Source organism: Megascapheus bottae, chromosome 14, assembly GCF_031878675.1.
Source record: "Megascapheus bottae isolate mThoBot1 chromosome 14, mThoBot2.hap1, whole genome shotgun sequence".
Classification (NCBI taxonomy): Eukaryota; Metazoa; Chordata; class Mammalia; order Rodentia; family Geomyidae; genus Megascapheus; species Megascapheus bottae.
Window position 1 is genome coordinate 36,524,792 of NC_143522.1, and position 20,436 is coordinate 36,545,227.

The 20,436-nt window shown below is 35.9% G+C and overlaps 1 protein-coding gene and 1 pseudogene across 2 annotated transcripts in view; one reads left to right on the forward strand and one right to left on the reverse strand.

Moving 5' to 3' along the window:
• The window catches only part of Lrfn5 (leucine rich repeat and fibronectin type III domain containing 5), a 245,700-nt gene that overhangs the window by 37,529 nt on the left and 187,735 nt on the right, over positions 1 to 20,436 (forward strand). The window lies entirely within an intron of this gene.
• LOC150055068 (lamina-associated polypeptide 2, isoforms beta/gamma pseudogene) overlaps positions 8,640 to 20,436 on the reverse strand; it is a 53,080-nt pseudogene continuing 41,283 nt past the window's right edge.

The following is a 20,436-nucleotide window of genomic DNA, read 5'->3' on the forward strand; positions in this document are numbered from 1 at the left end:
ATGGATGCAAAGAGATGCTGAATAGGTTAAAAGAAATGATACAGGTGAAGTGTTGCACAGTGCTTAAAAGGAAATTATCAATGACTATTAGCAATTATATTACTAATGTTTGGAAAGCTTGTTAAAGATTATTTGCCTATGTTATAAATTACCAAATTGCCTTCTGCTGTTCTCACACATTAGAATAGCTTATGCATTGTGAGATGTAGTCAATTTAAATGATATCTTTCAAATGAGAATAAGCATAAAATTTGATGAAGCATGTTTCTCTGTCTTCTCTTTTTGAGACTATCATCAGCTCCTCTTTATGTGTCAGGATTCTTCATTTGGACTCTTCTCCTCTGGGCATGTGTTGCTATTGCTCTAGAAATTGAATGAAATATTACTAGTGGATTGAAAATACAGAGTCAAGAAAAATATTACCTCTTCTTTCCTGTATGTCCAGCTTCCTTCTGCTGATATGGGTTTTATTCTTATTACTTGGAGGCAGCCAGGCTACAGTATCTTACTTTTGAGGCAGTCACACATTACATTTTGAGTGGCCTTACTTAAATTTATTTGTAATAATTTCAGAGTCTGAAGTGTTTTTAGGCCTGTGCCTGTGATTGGATTTTGTTTGACTATTTCTCTTTCATTATTATATTTACTTTAGTTTTATTTGTTCTGTATAATTTCTTAGTGTAGAACTTGCCATTCATTCAAACTAAAGAATCTCAATCCCTGAGATTATCTTGGATTTTTTTTCGCATATAGAAAAAACATTGTCTTATTGTCTTGTGAAATTATTCAAAATGGAGGTAAAAACTAGTGTACTTGGAAAAAGTCAAACGATCCTGGATACACAAAGCCTCCCTTACATTTTAATTATTAGAATTACTTCCCCCAAAGCAACCATCTAACATGCTGCCTTTTGCCATAATGAGAGAGTAGATCTTCAGTATCCACAGGAAGCTTTTTCCCAGGAGATCACTATTGAGGAAAATACATGAATACTTAGGGTGTACAGAGCTTGATGGTTAACTTCATTTTAATTAGCCTATACTGTATATGGTGCACTATCTGAGCATCCATTCCTGGAAATTGAATGGCATAGGTTACCTCACAGTCTCAAATCTGCTGTTGCACATGTTATTACTCATGATATAATAGACCTTATGCCATATTCTTTGTCTTAAACATGGTGGATGTTCAGATTCGTTTTTCCCATAATATCACCAAGTTTCTGCTAAAGACATGCTACCTCTCAACAAATACAACATTTTTACTTTGTTGCTTAAATTAAATACATCACATACCCTTTTTTATTTGGAAATTCTAGCATGACCTCTAATTTGCTTTGGGCATACCATTTGCATTTGAGGAATCGTATATTAACAAAATCAAGCTCAGACAAAATCAAGATCACACAGCAGTTTAAACAAAACTACCATTAACACAGTGCTGTTGTGAGCAACTCTGCATCAAAGAATTGTATACTGCAAGTACAAATGTACAAATTTTGTTTTCAATTTTTTTTCTTTTGGTTTACATACTACTATTTTTATTTGACTGCACTGGCTCAAAACTGGTGTGAGAAGCCCATGAATGATATAGGTTTACACTACTATGAGAAGTCCTCTTGTTGGTGATTCTTGGTAAGATTGAAACATCTTATTACTTCAGGTTAAATTTTACAGTTATTATATTCGTGTATCCTCCTTTGTATTAGCCATTCCAGTTTGCTTTTGAATATTAGCAACCATGCTCTCTAAGGCAATACACACTGACACCTGGAGGATATCTTTCCCCATAAACCTTCTGTGATACTGGCAATAGATTATGCTGTGTTGTTATTTAGCCACCATTTATGATCCCTACGAGAGGAGACATCTTAATCGCCTCCATGTTTACATAAGTGTGGCATTGTTTTTAGGTAGAACTTGTTCTGTGGTTTCCCAAGTATCTATGAGAAAATGAGAGAAACAACTGCAAGGTGACCATGGTGAAATATTTTGGAAGAATAAATGTCTAAACTAAAAGATTATTATTATACAGCCACATAAGTGACTGGATGTTGGCTCTACAATCTTACCAAGTTCTTTGGATATTTGCAAAGTTGTTCTTTTTTATTTTTTTATTTTTTTTCATTTTTTAATTGTAATTAATAAAAGGGTTACATGATATTTGCCAGATAGAAGGTGCATTAATTCACATACATTGATACCCTTTCATGTGTCTTGGTACCTTTTACCCTCCCCCCTACCCCCCCATCTTGGTTTTCCCCCTTCCCTATCAAATTTCAAATAATCAAATACAAATAAATTCAATATATCAGATAACAGAGTGAGGTACTATAACAATATGAGATACCCAAGGAAGAGCAAAGGAGATGAGAGATAACATAGTACATTAAGGACAACAATCATTTGTTATATGGCTTTTGTTTCAATATCCTGGAGGTCCTTTCAATTAGCTTCATACTATATAGCCTTATGTATCAAGGTTTTGCTCTATTGCAGATCTCTGCTAGTAGAGCCTAAGGTTTCTACTGATTATGACAAATGAGAGAAACCATTGAGCCTAAGTTCCTTCAAGTCTGGCTTACTTCACTTAATATGATTTTTTCTAAGTCTTTCCATTTCCTAACAAATGGGTCGATGTCGTTTTTTCTGACAGAAGCATAGAATTCCATTGTGTACAAATACCACAACTTGTTGATCCACTCATCAACTGAGGGACATCTAGGTTGGTTCCATATTTTTGCTATGGTGAATAATGCTGCAATGAACATTGTTGTGGTAGTGGATTTAGTATGCCCTAGTTTCTGGATGGTTGGGTAAATGCCAAGTAGTGGAATTGCTGGGTCATAGAGGAGTTCTATGTTTAGGCTTTTGAGGAACTGCCATACTGCTTTCCATAGTGGTTGAACGAGTTTGCACTCCCACCAAGAGTGTAGTAGTGATCCCTCCTGGCCCCATCCCCTCCAGCATCTGTTGTTATTCGTTTTCCTGATCCTGGCCATTCTAACTGGAGTGAGGTGGAATCTTAGAGTTGTTTTGATTTGCATTTCTTTTATGACCAGAGATGTTGAGCATTTCTTCATGTGTCTATAGGCCATTTTTGTTTCTTCTTCAGAGAAGACTCTCTTTAATTCTTTGGTCCATCTTTTAATGGGATGGTTGTTTCTTTGGAGATTAGTTTTGGAGTGATTCAATTTTTTGAGCTGTTGATATATTTTAGATATGAGGCCTTTGTCCCTTGTTTGGTTGGTGAAGATCTTCTCGAAGCAAAGTTGTTCTTATAACCAATAGCCCTTCTCACTGGGTTATGAAGACTTGTCTGTTTGCACAGTCTACCACATAGCACCAGTTATCATGTCACAGCACAAAACAAGCATACCTGTTTGTCATGTTCAGTTTAGGCCTGGTACATTATGTCCTTGAACACAAAATAGCTGGGAAAGAAAACTGATCTTCAAATGCATTCACAGATTTCTGAGTGTTCTCTCTCTCTTTCTCTCTCTCTCTCTCTCTCTCTCTCTCTCTCTCTCTCTCTCTCTCTCTCTCTCTCTCATGTGTGTGTGTGTATGTGTGTATATGTGATGGGGCTTGAACTTGGGCTGGCATTGTCCCAGAGTTCTTCAGCTCAAGGATATCACTCTACCCCTGGGTCTGGGTGCTGTCGCTGAGCTCTTCAGCCCAAGGCAACCGCCCTACCCTTGAGCCAAGCCCCATTTCCCATTTTCTAGAGGTTAATTAGAGATAAGAGTCTCAGGTCCTTTTGTGCCTGGGCTAGCTTTGAATCTTGGTCCTTCGATCTCAACCTCCAGAGTAGCTAGGCTTACAGGTGTGAGCCACAGTGCCCAGCCTGAGTATTCTTTTTACAAATGTTTCACATCCAGAGGAATTTAAGCAAGAAGCCACATGAGTAGGATATCATGTGGATGGCAATTTATAACAGATGTTATGTGGTTCTGGCAGGTGACATTGGACAGGACCAGGCATAACTGGCTGTCATATATAAAGCAGTAGAAACTGTGTAAGGCAACACACAGCAGGGAGGAAGCTACTGCATGTAATACTATCAATTTTAACTTTAACTTTGACGAGGAAGAAAGGCTGAAGAAAGCAATTTCCGATTTGGGCTGATTTTGAATTTCAAATGACATAAGAACAGTGATAAAAATTCCAGAGGAGAAGAGGGTGAAATACAAATCAAAACAACTTTGAAATTCTACCTCACTCCAGTTAGAATAGCCATGATCAAGAAATCTATTAACAACAGATGCTGGTGGGGATGTGGCCAGGAGGGATCACTACTGCACTGTTGGTGGGAGTGTAAACTCATTCAACCACTAGGAAAGGCAATATGGCAATTTCTCAAAAAACTAAACATAGATTTCCCCTATAACCCAGAATACCTGCTCCTTGGCATTTACCCAAATGTCCAGAAACAAGGACATTCTAAAGACACTGGCACACTGATGTTCATTGCAGCACTATTTATCATAGCAAAGATATGGAACCAACCCAGTTGCCCTTCAGTAGTTGATTGGTTCAAGAAGATGTGGTACTTAACACACAATGGAATTCTATGCTGTCATCAGAAAGAATGACATTGCCCCATTTGTAAGGATATGGAAAGACTTGGAAAAAAATCATATTAAGTGAAGTAAGCCAGACCCAAAGAAACAGGCTCAATTGTTTCCCTCATTTATAATAATTAGTACACATCTAGGACTCTCCTAGCAGAGGATTACAGTAGCTCAAAACCTAGCTACATAAGGTCATATAGGATGATACTAAATTCAAGGATCTCTAGGATATGGAAACAAGAGATTTATCTTGTGTGATTGGGGTAAAAAACATGATAAGGGGTATTAATGTGTGAGAAGTAATGCACCTACCACCTGGCAAATGTTACTGTAACCCATATATATATACATATATATATGTACATATATATATACATATTTGAGAGCGATTTTGGGTAGGACATTCTTGTTTGCCATTCAGTTTAAGAAGGTATTGGTTACATGAGCCTATTGTTTGCCAGCTGGCTAAGAAGAGTAACTAGGTATTGGTAAGAGGCATAACAAATTTTAAACAACTGGAGGCACACTATCTAGACCCAGGAAATTTCAAGAAGAGTAAAGGTTAATGTAGGGAAATAAAAATAAATATAATTAAGGGGCTGGGATTTTGGCTTAGTGATAGAGTGTTTGCCAAAAATGCACCAAGACCTGGATTCAATTCCTTGGTACCAGGTACATAGAAAAAGACAAGTAGTGTTATGGCTTCAGTGGAAGAGCTCTAGCCTTGAGGAAAAGGGAAGGGACAATTCTTAGGCCCTAAGTTCAAGCCCCAAGACTGGCAAAAATCAAAACTAAAAAATAAATACAATTAAAAGAACACATTCAACATTTTTATATTAACAAATGTCATAACATGTGTATGTATATATTTCCATAGAGTGTAATCTACTGGGTTTTGGTCATCTGAATAAGAAGATAAATTGTATGCTTCATCAGCACCAGGATTAGTGGCTAATTAATAAATTGCAATAAAATAATATGATATGTTTTGTCATTATGAATATTATTAAGGTAATGGTAGTGTTTAGCACTTGGAAAATGCTGAGGATAAACTAGATGTTGGAAGTTAATAGTAGGCTTATTGTTCTCACACTACTTTCTCAACTCCAAAATAAATGCATTAGTGAATTATGTTTCTGATAAGCGTACACATAGTAGGGCTGGAAGTTGGCCTAGTGGTAGAGGGCTTGCCTAGCATGCACGAAGACCCAGGTTCGATTCCTTGGTACCACATATTTAGAAAAGAGCCAGAAGTAGTGCTGAGGCTCAAGTGGTAGAGCTCTAGCCTTGAGAAAGTCCAAGGACATAGCTCAGGCCCTGAGCTCAAGCCCAGGACTGGCAAAAAAAAAAAATGCGTACACACAGTATAACTAAAATAGTGACAGAGGCATTAAAACATGGAAAGAAAAAGTTCAGAAAAGGTTTTTGAGATTGTTATAATGCATTCAACTGTTCTAAGGGCTACTGCCAAAAACTTAAGTATAAGTAACTGACAAGTCTTTGAGTGGGATGACTCAATATTTCAAAGATGTACCTTTTTTTCTAAAATGTTATGCACTTTTTAGGACTTCCCCCATCATTCTTTTTTTTAAAGAGGTTAATGACACTTTATTATTGAATTATACTATAAAGTATACATCTGTGATTAGTCAGAAAAATTTTTTGCATTTACCTCAAGAGCACATTTATTCTAATGAAATAAAACAGACAGCAACGAAAGACCAAGAACATGTTTTAAAAAGTGACTACATGTTTTACCTGGTCCTACTTTGCTATTTTGGACCATACTCTTCCTGTTAGAGAACTGACTTTACATACATGTTATTCTGATGATTTATTTCCTCACATTTTTAAACATTAAGTGGAGTATTTTTTTTTACAATTACTAATTATAAGCAAAGACTGAAAACAATATCAAGGAAAAAGTTTGAAACAAAGGAAGTAAGAGCAGATAGCTTTGATCTAATATTGGAGTAAAACATGGCCCCTCTGTGGCTCAAAGAGACACTGTTACTCAGAGAGGTAGCACTTCAGACCAGGACTGAGTTTTCCGCTATCTGAAGGACTAGACCCCATAAATAAATACTTCTGGTCTCGACTGCAAAAGATAAGTGAAACTGCCTACAAAATGTCTAAAAAGCTAAGTATCGGATAGTACTAATTCAAATAAAATTAACATGCTGGTTAATTTTATTAATTTTATTAATTTTCATGCTCTCTAAAAAATTTTACTTTTATTTTGGATGAGATTAAAAACTAGTTTACATTTTTAGTGTGCTGTATCGTCAATAACTGTAAAGTTAAGTTTAAAATTTGTGTTTTCCTTGATTTCACTATAATTACATAATGTTGCTGCTCTCGAGCAACACAGGTATGAGAGGGACAACCAGGGCCAGCCTGAAGTCCCCCAGAGCCGAGCAAGATGGCAAGTATAGATAACCCAGCCCTCCCCCAATTACCTGGGAGAAAACAACACTGAGCCAGGAGCTGTGTCAGCCATGCAAGCACAGCAGATCTCTGGTTTATTGCCTCGGGCACATAGTTATATACTGTAGGGGAAGGGGGAGCAAAAAAGGACCAATAGGAAAAGGGCCAAGGTGCTATCACTAAGGGTCAGTGCAAACTTTTAGGTACTCGCAGGACCAGTGCAGGAAAGCTCACGGGCAGAGAACCTGCCCTATGGGGTTCAGTTGAGTCATGTATACAGAAATACCTCAAGAGAGGTATGCAAGGAATGCAAATACCTCAGGAGAGGTATGTGAGGAATGCCTGGCCAAACCCCTTTAACAGCAGCTGAGCCAGAATGATGAACAGGCCTCAGATATGAGACCAAGACCCAACATATAAGACTCTTATTTACCTAATCAACATATATGAAGTAAGTTTAAGCTAAAAAAAAAAAAATCAACCACAAAGATAGTTAACCATTTGAAGATTATATAAAATCATAATGCCCACACCACATATTCAAAGTTTACAGCTTTAATTATTATGTAATTCTATATAATTTAAAAGCAATTTTCTTGCTTCTTAAAATCAAATTATATTAAAAAGGGGAAAAATAACATGGCAGAATTTGGTTTTGGTAATAGAAGACAATGCAACAATAAATTCAAATGGGGCAGGAGAGCAGTGTTTCAAATTCTAACTTCTAAACAAACACACCCACACACTTATTTGTCTAAAGAATATTCTGGTAATAAATTGACTGAATAAATGTTTTGCTGTAAATAAGAAGTAAAAAATTTCAATCAGGTTGTAGCTAGTTATCGCCCTTCTAAATCATGGACAGCCAGGTGTCTTAGTTCTCTGAGACACCCATATATTGTTGCCTTAAAGATTCTTGCTAAAATCAAGCGGTGTTAATGGGTCTTATTAAAATAGGACTTCCATGATACTAGAAATCATTTAGAAAGTAAGATAGGGCTATATCACCACCATTACTATTAATAAAAGTCACAGAAGAGATTATAGCTGTGTTTTTCTTTGTCAATACCATCCAATTTTGCCACAGTTATAAAAAAGTACAACCAAGTTACCTTTTCTCTTACTGAATTTCATGTTTCACATGTCTGTAATGTTTTTTATTCAGTAGAGAATTTTAAAATCTTTTCTATAGGAGTTACAAGAATTTGAATGTGTAGCTTCACACTGCACTCTCATGTTTTGTGCCCTTGTTTTTCAAATATACAAATTTATTTTCCCAAAATGAAAACAATAAAGCCTACAAAAACGTTTCAGAGCTAACAAAGAGAATTCATATGGCACAATGTGATCTCCTACTAGTCCAATGGTTTAAGTGAAGTACATTTATATATCTTGTTTACTTTTCAGTTGAAAACTAAACTTATTGTGGTGAAATCACATTATTTTTAGTTCTTCAGTCAACAAGTATACACAAATGTTTTTTATATAGTTACTAAAAATAGGAGACCAAGTTGAATGTGCCAAATTAGATGTTTTAGACACATCACGAAGAAAATTAGAAAAGGGATTTCCTTGTCGTTTCCATAGCTTGATAGACCAAAACCAAAAAAATCTGCCACAGTAACAAACAGCAAAATTTTTATCCACATGGGAATGGAACGTCCCTTTTTTTTCTTTTCTGATTTGACATCTGCCAAGGTCTGGTCAATGGTTTCTTTGCTGTTCTGGGTATGTCTGAGAATTAATTGATTGGCAGATTAGGAGCTGCATGCTTGAAATTTCTAGTCACCCTATTAGCAACTAAAGATTTGTTGCTTGAAGCCATTATAGTTTCAGCTATAGGCGTATTCTCTGAAATTACTGCACCATCTATAAGAAAATGTTGTGAAGTTTCCACCCTTTTTCTTGGAATTCTTCTTGACCCTCTTGTAGATTCCCTAGTTAATGCCTGCAGAGGTCCAACTTTTGTAGATCCACTTGTCCATTCAGTCTCAGTTACTCCAGCTTGAGAATAGCTCTGATTGTGCTCCTCTTTGTTGCTTGAGTGTTACTGGTGTCTTCACTCTGCCCTTTAGTGGTTCTCTCCTCTCAAGCTTGAGTTCTATTTTAGAGTCTTCTTCGTTGTCACTGTATCTGTCAGTCATTACTTCCATTCTGACTTGTGTTTTCTGCTGAAGAAGAGACTGTTGGAAGAGGAGTAGAAGATCTTTATTCTGATCCTTGTTCCCTCAGTTTCAACAGCTTTCTTTCATATAGCTTTCTAGTTGTTACCACAGTAGGACCAGGTTTTACTCCATATTTCACAAGCTGATCTAGAAGATCTTTATTAGAGAGCTCAGTTACATCAATATCATCTTTATTTCTAGTCTGGATTTATCAGTTTGCTTCCTGGCTTTCCAGCCAACTGTGGTGCAGACACAGCCGGCGGTGGCCCCAGGGGTTGGTAGGGAGGGGACGTGGGGGGGGGGCGCAGAACACCAGGGTGGGCTTGTGCCCCTCTTCGCTGGAGAGGGCTGTTGGCAGCCCCCCCCATCATTCTTTGAAGGATCTGTTGAAATACATTTCAACAGTAAACTTTCCCATTATCAATCAAGTAAAGAAAGCAGATAAGGTAGAAATTGTCCTGTCAAAATCTAACACATAATTAAAAATGTGGGTAATGAAGGAAGTAAAGAGGGATAGAGGGAAGGAAGGAAGGAGAGAGGGGGAGAAATAAAATTATATAACACCTATTACCTGGATGTTGGTTATTGAAAATTCCTAGACCACTGATTGTATTAATTTCCTTTTCTGTTCATTATTATACATAAAATGTGAGTGTATATGTATTTTGAAAGAATAAGGTAAAGCAACTTGTAAGTATTGTCTCATTTATTCAGACATTCAGGCAATGGACACGTTCTATCATCACGTAATGGAAAGGGAGCAAACTGGGCAAATTATTTGCAATCACAGAACTCTCTTGAATATTCAACAACCACAGCAATTTTGTACTTCTGTTTTTCATATTTTTTATTGTAATTAATAGAAGGGTTACATGATATTTGCCAGATAGAAGGTGCATTAATTCACATACATTGATGCCCTTTCACATGTCTTGGTACCCATTTCCCACCCTTCATCTTGTTTTCCCCCCTTCCCTATCCAATTTCAAATAACTAAATACAAATATATCCAATATATCAGGTAACAAAGTGGGATACTGTAACAATATGAGATAACCAAGGGACAGCAAAAGAGATGGGAGATAACATAGCACATTAAGGACAACAATCATTCATTATATGGCTTTTGTTTCTATATCCTAGAGGTCCTTTCATTTAGCGTCATACTATGTGGCCTTATGTATCTAGGTTTGGCTCTATTGCAAATCTCTGCTAAGAGAGCCCAAGTTTTCTACTGATTATGACGAATGAGGGAAACCATTGAGCCTAAGTTCCTTTGAGTCTGACTTACTTCACTTAATATGATTTTTTCTAAGTCTTTCCATTTCCTAACAAATGGAGCAATGTCATTCTTTCTGACAGCACCATAGAATTTCATTGTGTACAAATACCACAACTTGTTGATCCATTCATCAACTGAGGGACATCTGGGTTGGTTCCATATCTTTGCTATGGTAAATAGTGCTGCAATGAACATTGTTGTGCTGGTGGATTTAGTATGCCCTTGTTTCTGGATGATTGGGTAAATGCCAAGCAGTGGAATTCCTGGGTCATAGGAGAGCTCTATGTTTAGTCTTTTGAGGAACTGCCATAGTACTTTCCATAGTGGTTGAACGAGTTTGCACTCCCACCAACAGTGTGGTAATGATCCCTCCTGGCCACATCCCCTCCAGCATCTGTTGTTATTAGTTTTCTTGATCCTGGCCATTCTAACTGGAGTGAGGTGGAATCTTAGAGTTGTTTTGATTTGCATTTCTTTTATGATCAGAGATGTTGAACATTTCTTCATGTGTCTATAGGCCATTTTTGTTTCTTCTTCAGAGAAGACTCTCTGTAAGTCTTTGGCCCATCTTTTAATAGGATGGTTGTTACTTTGGAGATTAGTTTTGGAGTGATTCAATTTTTTGAGTTGTTGATAAATTTTAGATATGAGGTCTTTGTCCCTTGTATGGTTGGTGAAGAACTTTTCCTACTCTGTAGGCTTCCTAATTAACTAGCTATGTCCTTTGCCATACAAAAGGTCTGCAATTTAATGCAATCCCACTTATCCAGCCTTTCTCTGATTTGTTGTCATTCCTGGTCCTTATTAAGAAAGTTTCTACCTGTGCCAAGAAGGCCTAGTGTATCTCTTATTCCTTCTTGTAAAATTTTCAGTGTGTCAGCTTTTACCTCCAGGTCTTTGATCCATTTGGAGTTAATTCTAGTACAGGGTGACAAAGAAGAATCCAACTTTAGTTTTCTGCAGGTGCTTAACCAGTTCGGCTAGCACCACTTGTTGAAGAGGCTGTCTTTCTTCCATTCTATTTTTTTGGCTCCCTTTTCAAAGATTAGGTGGCCATAGGGCTGCGGTTTAATATCTGGGTCTTCAGTTCTATTCCATTGGGTTTCAGGCCTGTTTTTGTGCCAGTACCAAGCTGTTTTGATAATTATAGCTCTGTAATAGAATCTAAAGTTTGGTACTGAAATTCCTCCTGTGCTGTCCTTTCTGCCAAGAAGGGTTTTTGCTATACGGGGTCTTTTGTTATTCCATATGAAATTTTTGATTGCCTCTTCTATTTCTTTAAAGAATGACATTGGGATATTTTTGGGTATTGCATTGAATTTGTATATAGCCCTTGGCAAGATTGTCATTTTCACGATACTGATTCTTCCAATCTAGGAGCATGGGAGGTTTGTCCATTTCCTCAGTTCTGCTTTAATTTCCTTTTTCAGGGTTTTAAAGTTTTCATCAAAAAGGTCCTTTACATTCTCAGTTAAGCTAATTCCTAGGTATTTTATTTTCTTTGAGGCTGTTGCAAAAGGAGTTGCTTTCCTGATTGTTGCCTCATTTCTCTCACTGTTGGCATAGAGGAAGGCAGTTGATTTTTGAGGGTTAATTTTATACCCTGCTAGCCTTCCAAAGTTTTGAATCAGCTCAAGGAGCTTGGGAGTGGAGTCTATAGGATTCTTTAAATACAGAATCATGTCATCTGCAAAGAGGGAAAGTTTCACTTCCTCTTTCCCTATTTGGATCCCCTTTATGCTTGCTTCTTGCCTTATTGCACTGGCTAGGAATTCTAATACTATGTTAAAGAGGAGTGGAGAGAGTGGGCATCCTTGTCTCATTCCTGATTTTAGAGGGAATGGCTTTAGCTTTTCGCCATTAAGTATAATACTAGCTGTGGGTTTGTCATACACAGCCTTTATTATATTGAGGAATGTTCCATGGATTCCTAGTTTCTCCAGAGCTTTTAACATAAAGGGGTGTTGGATCTTGTCACATGCATTTTCTGCATCTATTGAGACAATTATGTGATTTTTGTCCCTGCTCCCATTGATGTGTTGAATTATATTAATTGATTTTCGTATGTTGAACCAGCTTTGCCTCCCTGTGATGAATCCTGTTTGATCATAGTGTGTAATTTTTTCATGAGTTGTTGTAGACGGTTGGCCAGTATTTTGTTAAGAAGTTTTGCATTGATGTTCATTGCTTTTAGTGATGTCATTCTGTGAACCAAGATCCATAACGGTAGTTTGTTTTTTTTTTTTTTTCAAAGGTAGGTTTTTCTTTATTGGAAGATATTTTTCTTTTAAATGTGGTACTGAAGAATTGAACCCAGTACTTTGAGCATGCTAGGCCAGCACTCTATGACTAGGCCACTCTCCCAGTCCTTAAGATCAATTTAGTAAAGATTTATTTAAGTTGCATATGTTTCCATTTTAGTGTCTTATGTTGTCAAGAAACCTATCCTTTTCTGACTTTCCAGTTTGGTGGAGTATAGGTTTTCCAATTACTGCTTTTTTTAGGTATTTTCTAATTTTACTGATTTGAGTCTTTGATTAGTTGCCTAAAATTTTTTTCATCTTTTTTTTTTTTACTGTCAGGGTAATGTATAGAGGAGTTACAGTTACATGTGCCAGATAGTAGGTGCATTTGTTTTCACCCATTGATACTCCCTTTCATGTTTTTATCCCCATTTCCCTCTCCCAATCATCTTGTTTTCTCCCTTTCCCTTTCCTATTTCAAATAAACATATATACAATATACCAGGTAACAAAGTCAAATACAGTAACAATATGAGATTAGCCATAAGGGAAAAAAAAGAGAAGAGAAATAACATTAAGAACAACAATCACACAAGATAAAATGAAACCAAGATGGTAGTTTTTCCATAGAAATTATGGAACCATGCAATTAGAATACCCTTATAGTTGCTTTTCTGAGAAAAGTCTATAATACGTGCTCAGAAACATACTTTAACTACAAATTACTTTAACTGTAACATAATAGATAAGTAGAACAAGATCAATTCTTGACATAAATATTTAAAAATTTTGAATTCGGGGTGGAGAACTTCTACTTCATTTCAAAAAGTAATGAATTAGTAGGGATAATTCATATCATTTTAATGGCTCCACATAGCTATGTGTCTGACAATCCTGGGATATAGCTATATCATCCTTTTAGATAGAAGAATAAGCAAGTACTGAAGTATGTAAATCTTAGCATTGTTGTTGTGACTCAAGCCACAAACTTTTCAAGGAAAATGACTAAAGCAAATATTTACTACTTACACAGGTGAAGGAATGATTATCGCCATTGGATCTGTTATGAGATATAGTCAATGAATTCAAATGCACAAAGTATTTAAATGTCCAACTACTACAAAATTAAATGTTCAGGATCATTTTGATATCCTACTTAAGGTTGCATGTCTATATCCTTATTAATCTTCTATGATGTTCCTGGTTGTGTAAAGGTGTAAAATATTAATAAAGAAGATGCTGAAGCAAGGTATAGTACATGAGCCTTGTTTCCAGAAAAGGGATTTATGTGAGATGTTAGAATATTATCAGTATGTATTTAAGCATCATGGAACTGGAAACGTTAACATATTTTAGGTGCACCAAGAAAAAGGAAAGGGTCTAGGAAAGAACTAATGGGCTTTCAAGTTTTTCAGGATAGAAAGAAAGGGAGGTCTTAGTAAATAGATATGAAAAGAACAACAATAGACAATGAAGTAAGGAAATTCCAGACTATAGGGTGTGGGATATTTAGATTAATTTCCAAGAATAAGTGATCATCAATTATGCCAAATTCTAGTGAATGGGTGACAAACAAGGGAACCGATAATGTTGTCCTTGATACGATATTGGCTTGTCATCTCATTACAAACCATTTCATTGGAGTGTGAGAAAAAGAACACTTCTTAACAATGAAATTGATAAAAAAGAACTCAGAAATATATATATCTACATACATATATATATTTGCTTCACTAGGGAACTTGAGAGTAGTTGAAGACAAAAGAGTATTTCTAGGCATTTATAGTCATGGTGGATATTGCTTAAATTGAGTGACAGAGATGGTATTTGGAGATTAATTCATCATCCACTAAAGGATGAAAAAGTGATAATGCATGGGAGAAAAGTAGAGCTTAGGAAGATTGCTTTGAGTTGGGAAGATAGATGAAATATAGGGCACAGCAGGAGAGGTTAGCCTGAGGAATCAGAATTGTTTCTAAAGATGCCAGTCCCACAATCTCATTATCTCTGTCACACATACATTGGAGGGATTTTGATGACCTTATCCTTGTCTTCTTACCACTTAATTTTAGACACAGTTAATTTGAGAATTACAGTTTTAATAAATTATTTTGTGTTTTGTGTTGAGGGTTGTTTATAGCAATTTTTAAAAAATATTATGTTTAAATTAATTGTACAAAAGGGTTTCGATGCAAGATTTCAACTTGTGTGTGATCACCATTCTCTTCTTCCCCAGCAATTTCAACCCACCAGTCCTATAAAGTTTCTTTCTTCTATTTTCATATTCACTCAATGCAATAGACATTTAAAAAAAACCCTAATTAGTGAGTTCTAAGGAGACTACTACAATGATCCTGGATAAGAGGTGTTAAAGGGGTGGGTAGATGGCAGACTTCAGACATATTTTGAAGCTAACAACCACAGATCTGTTGATGAGTTATTTGTAGAGAGCAAGAGAGTGAAAATGGTCAAAGATGGCCTCAGAGTCCATGTCTTATCAGACTATTTATTGGTTGCTCAGTTCATACTGTCAGCTTATGATAATACCTAGCATTTAATAATGCTTAATAAATATTGGTTTTAGTTTATTTTTTTATTTGTATTGTTATTATAAAGGTGATGTTTCAGAAGGGTTAGAGTTATGTAAGTAGGTAAAGATAGGTTTCTTTTTGGACAATGCCACCCCTATTCTCCTTCTCGTTCTCCTTTTCTCCTTAGTTTTTCCCTCCCATCCCATAGTTCAGTTTCAACATTGTGTCAGTGAGCACCACTGCTGCATTTGTTCATCTTTTGTGCCCCCATTTCTGTGTCCCCATTATCTTCCCCAAAACAGAACAAACAAGAGAAGGAAAGCAGTCACAAAAAAAAACAGTTGCTTCCATTTCCTAGAGTTCATTTCAATAAATATTTATAGGCTCAGATTCATTTAGGCATTGTATATTTGTTTACCTCTCCTAAATTTTTTAAATTATTTTTAATGTTTATCAGCTATTTTCTAATTTCTTTACACTTTTATGTTCAACTTTCATAATTATCACATCTAGACTTTAAATTGACTGTGAATGCATTTTTTTCTGATGTTAAACACCTAACATATGTAAAGTTTACACAGAGGTAATCTTTGGGATAATATCTTAGACTGAAATCAGCAAAAAACTTACTGTGTGGCTATAAGTAAAATACTAATCTCTCAATTTTATCTTTTCTGAAAGAGGAGTAATGATATTTAACCCCCCCAGGTTATTATGGAAACTGAAAATATCCAGAGTAAAAAATGACAGTCACTACAAAATTTGATTTATTGCAGTTTTTATTGTTGCCTACACTCTGAGAAGACTCTTTATGCTAATCCTAGCCTCTTAAAGGCATGAAAGGAATGAATTTGAACATATTAGTCATTCACATTGAGTTTTATTTTTCTTTGGTAATATTTGGATGTTTTTATTGGTGAGATTGATTTTTTTGTGTGTGTTTCATAGTTTGGGATTTATTGAGACTTAACCGGTTCTATTGAATTACTTCATAAAAGATTTAAAGAATTTAAACCTTCCAGGAGGAATATTTGGCTCAGGAATTGAGAGGGCTAGGGACAGTTTAGAATGTCTTAAGAATACATAGCAATGAAAGATAGCTTATAAAACAGTACTATATACAGGAGTGCGTATTAGATACTTGCAACAATGGTTACTACAAGCTTCAGAGAGTAGGGAGGAAGGAGGAGAGAGAAGGAAAAGGCTAATACATGCAGATAAATGCTGTCATATCATGATACTGCTGCACTATTCAGAAGGTGCTTCCCTGTGAATTCATCTGGAACTGAACACATGGTTCCCCTCTACTGAGGTATGCTTCTCAGGCAGATATTATTTGTACTTCATAGCAAAGTGAAGCAAGACCAGGAGTGACTACACCTTCAATGACTAAACCTGGAAGCTCAATACAACTCTTTTCTTTATGCATCTGTCCGTATGTCCTATCTATTTATTTGCCATTATGAAAGCTTTGCCATTCTGATATTACAATTTTCCTTTTTTGGCTGTTGTTATAGTATGATATATTCAGCTCAGACATTTAAGTTTTATGGGGAAGATACCAGGCTATAAATTTTAGTCAGAAGACAGACACAGAGCACTTAACTATTTTTCATAAACTGTTCAGGGGATTCATGCACGATCAGTTTAGGTAGGAGGTACATTTAAGTTTGTCCTTATATGCTGAAAAAGCAAGTGAAATATTCCCACATGGCCTATTTCAAAGGGATATCAGAAAACAGCAACTTAGAAGTAGTCCAAGAAAGAAATGCAAATCAAAACAGCTCTAAGATTCCACCTCACTCCAGTTAGAATGGCTAGGATCAAGAAATCTAATAACCACAGATGCTGGAGGGGATGTGGCCAGGAGGGATCACTACTACACTGTTGGTGGGAGTGCAAACTCTTTCAACCACTATGGAAAGCAGTATGGCAGTTCCTCAAAAGACTAAATATAGAACTCCCTTATGACCCAGCAATTCTACTACTTGGTATTTACCTAATCATCCAGAAACAAGGACAGACTAAATCCTCTAGCACAACGATGTTCACTGCAGAACTATTTACCATAGCAAAGATATGGAACCAACCCAGATGTCCCTCAGTTGATGAGTGGATCAACAAGTTGTGGTATTTATACACAATGGAATTCTAGACTGCTGTCAAAAGAACGGCATTGCTCCATTTGTTAGGAAATGGAAAGACTAAAAAAAAAATCATATTAAGTGAAGTAAGCCAGACTCAAAGAAACAGAGGTTTACCTCATTTGTCATAATCAGTAGAAACCTTGGGCTCTCCTAGCAGAGATTCACAATAGAACAAAATCTAGATACATAAGGCCATATAGTATGACGCTAAATGTAAGGACCTCCAGGATATAGAAACAAAAGCCATATAATGAGTGATTGTTGTCTTTAATGTACTATGTTATCTCTCATCTGTTTTGCTGTCCCTTGATTATCTCATATTGTTACAATATTTCACCTGTTATCTGATATATTTTATATATGCTTAATTGGTTATTTGAAATAGGATAGGGAAGGGGGAAAATCAAGATGAGCGGGGGGGGGGGGGGGAGGAGGAGGGAAATGGGGACCATGACATGAGATGGGATATCAATATTTGTGAAATATGGTGATTATAATGTGACCCTTCTATTAATTACAATAAAAAATATATAAAAAGTAGGCCAGGAATGTGGTCTATTGGTAGAGTACTCCACTAGCATGTGCAAAGCCCTGGGTTTGATTTCTTAGTACCACATACCCAGAAAAAGCTCAAAGTGGTGCTGTAATTCATATGGTAGAGCGCTTGCCTTGAGAAACCTATGGACAATACCCAAGCCCTGAGGTCAAGCCCTGGGACTTAAAAAGAAAAAAAAAACAACAGAATTAGACTTCACAATGTAGTTATTTCAGTTAATATGATGCTCAACTGAAAAAAAAATCATTGTAGTTAACATTGTAATGGCCTTCCATACTTTGATAATGATCAGCTTTGTGATATGCAAGAAGCATTTAAAACCACTTAGGATATTTAAATGCTATAATATTTTAGGCAATATTTTGATGATATGATGAAAAAAAGTATTGCATGTATAACCACAACCATGTTAAAAAGTCTGTTATAAAGGCTTGAAATTGCAATGGATAACTTAATTAACCCTCTTTCCAATTCCTCTGTTTTGTAAAAGGCACTCTGTGGAATTGTTGATGAATATTAAATATATTTGGCATCAGAAATATCATCACATTCTAGGGAAAACAAATTCTTTGATAAGGTAAAAGAAGCTTTTGAAAGCCAGCTTAAAAAAAAGAAACTTGCTGATAGATTTTGCAAGTCTTATTATCAAATTCATGTGTAGTCTATTTTTACAAGGTTCTAAGATATTCAAACTACTTTATGACTCAGAAAACAAATGAAGCCTCTTTTTCTTACATCCTACAGTGAAAATCATTATTTCCTAAGGATCACACACAGAAAAAAAAAACGTTATGGTAGAAGCCAATAATCATTTCAGGAACAAAGTAGACAATAGCTGATTTTGAATCTTAGTTGAGCAAGATAGTGGAAATGCAATTGTCAGGGAAGTTTGACCTTGAGAAGATATCAAACTGATTTACCACTGAGCAGATCCTAATATTTTTATTCTCTGGATTATAAAGGGAAAATTAAAACCATATTTTACATGATCTATCACTGCTAAGTATGTGATTGGCACTTACACCATCTTCCTTTAATCATGACTTAATTAACACTTGCAACCTTGTGTATCCAGGGAAAGTGGTGAATAATAATTCATTCATATGCTAGGCATTCACTTCTCATTTTCTTGGACCTCATCTTTAATGAATTTATAATACATTTTTTTCAGTTTTGTTTTCTACTTGTAGCATAAAGTTTATTTCTAATACTGTGTAACATTTGTTTTCTTTTTTTATTTTTTAATATTTTTTTGTAATTAATAAAAGGGTTACATGATATTTGCCAGATAGAAGGTGCATTAATTCACATATATTGATACCCTTTCACATGTCTTGGTCCCCAATACCCTCCCCTCCACCCACCCCCGTCTTGGTTTTCTCCCCTTCCCTATCCAATTTCAAATAACCAAATACAAATAAATCCAATATATCAGATAACAAAGTGAGATACTGTAACAATATGAGATAACCAAGGGACAGCAAAAGAGATGAGAGATAACATAGTACATTAAGGACAACAATAGAGCAAAACTTTGATACATAAGGCCATATAGTATGAAGCTAATTGAAAAGACCTCCAGGATATTGAAACAAAAGCCATATAATGAATGATTGTTGTCCTTAACATTTGTTTTTTGTTTTTTTTTGCCACTCCTGGGCTTGTGCTCAGGGCATGAACCCCGTCCTTGGACTTTCTCAAGGCTAGAGCTCTACCACTTGAGCCTCAGCACCACTTTCGGCTTTTTTCTATATATGTGGTACCGAGGAATCGAACCTGGGTCTTTGTGCATGCTAGGCAAGCACTCTACCACTAGGCCAAACTCCCGGCCCCTTGTTTTCTTATATAAAGTAAAAAACCTTGCCATCTAATTATAGAAGTCTTATCTATGTAGCTAAGACATGCATTTGTTTTGGGGTAAGAATGCATCTACTTTGCAATTTTTTATTTCATATTTTTTGTCATTGCTCATTGTTTTCTTTTGAAAAATGACAAAAATTGTTTACCTTTAATATCAGATTAAGTCTTGATAGATTATGGTCATTATCTGGTCAGTCCATGTAATTTTGCTTATTAACAGAACAGGCTTTAGAATGCAAACTATTGAATTTATCAAAGCTGTGGTTTAATTTGGTTAACTCATCTCATTTCAAATTGTTCTCTTCTTTTGTCTCTTCTTACAATGTTCTATGTTCTTTTTTTTAGTTTCTAAAATAATTTTCATCTCTTTTATATTATAGTCAGCTTCTTCCTTTCTGTTCACAACCATGCCGAATCAGAATGCTTGAAAATTTGCCACACTTTGATTGTTTGTTGGTCCTAGTGCTTGAATTCTGAGCCTGGGCACTGACCCTCAGCAACTTTTTGCTCAAGGCTAGTGCAGTACCACTTGAGCCACAGCACCACTTCTGGCTTTTTCTATGATTAATTACAGATAAGAGTCTCATGGGCTTTCTTGCCTTGGCTAGCTTCAAACCAGGATCCATGGATCTCAGCCTACTGAGTAGCTAGA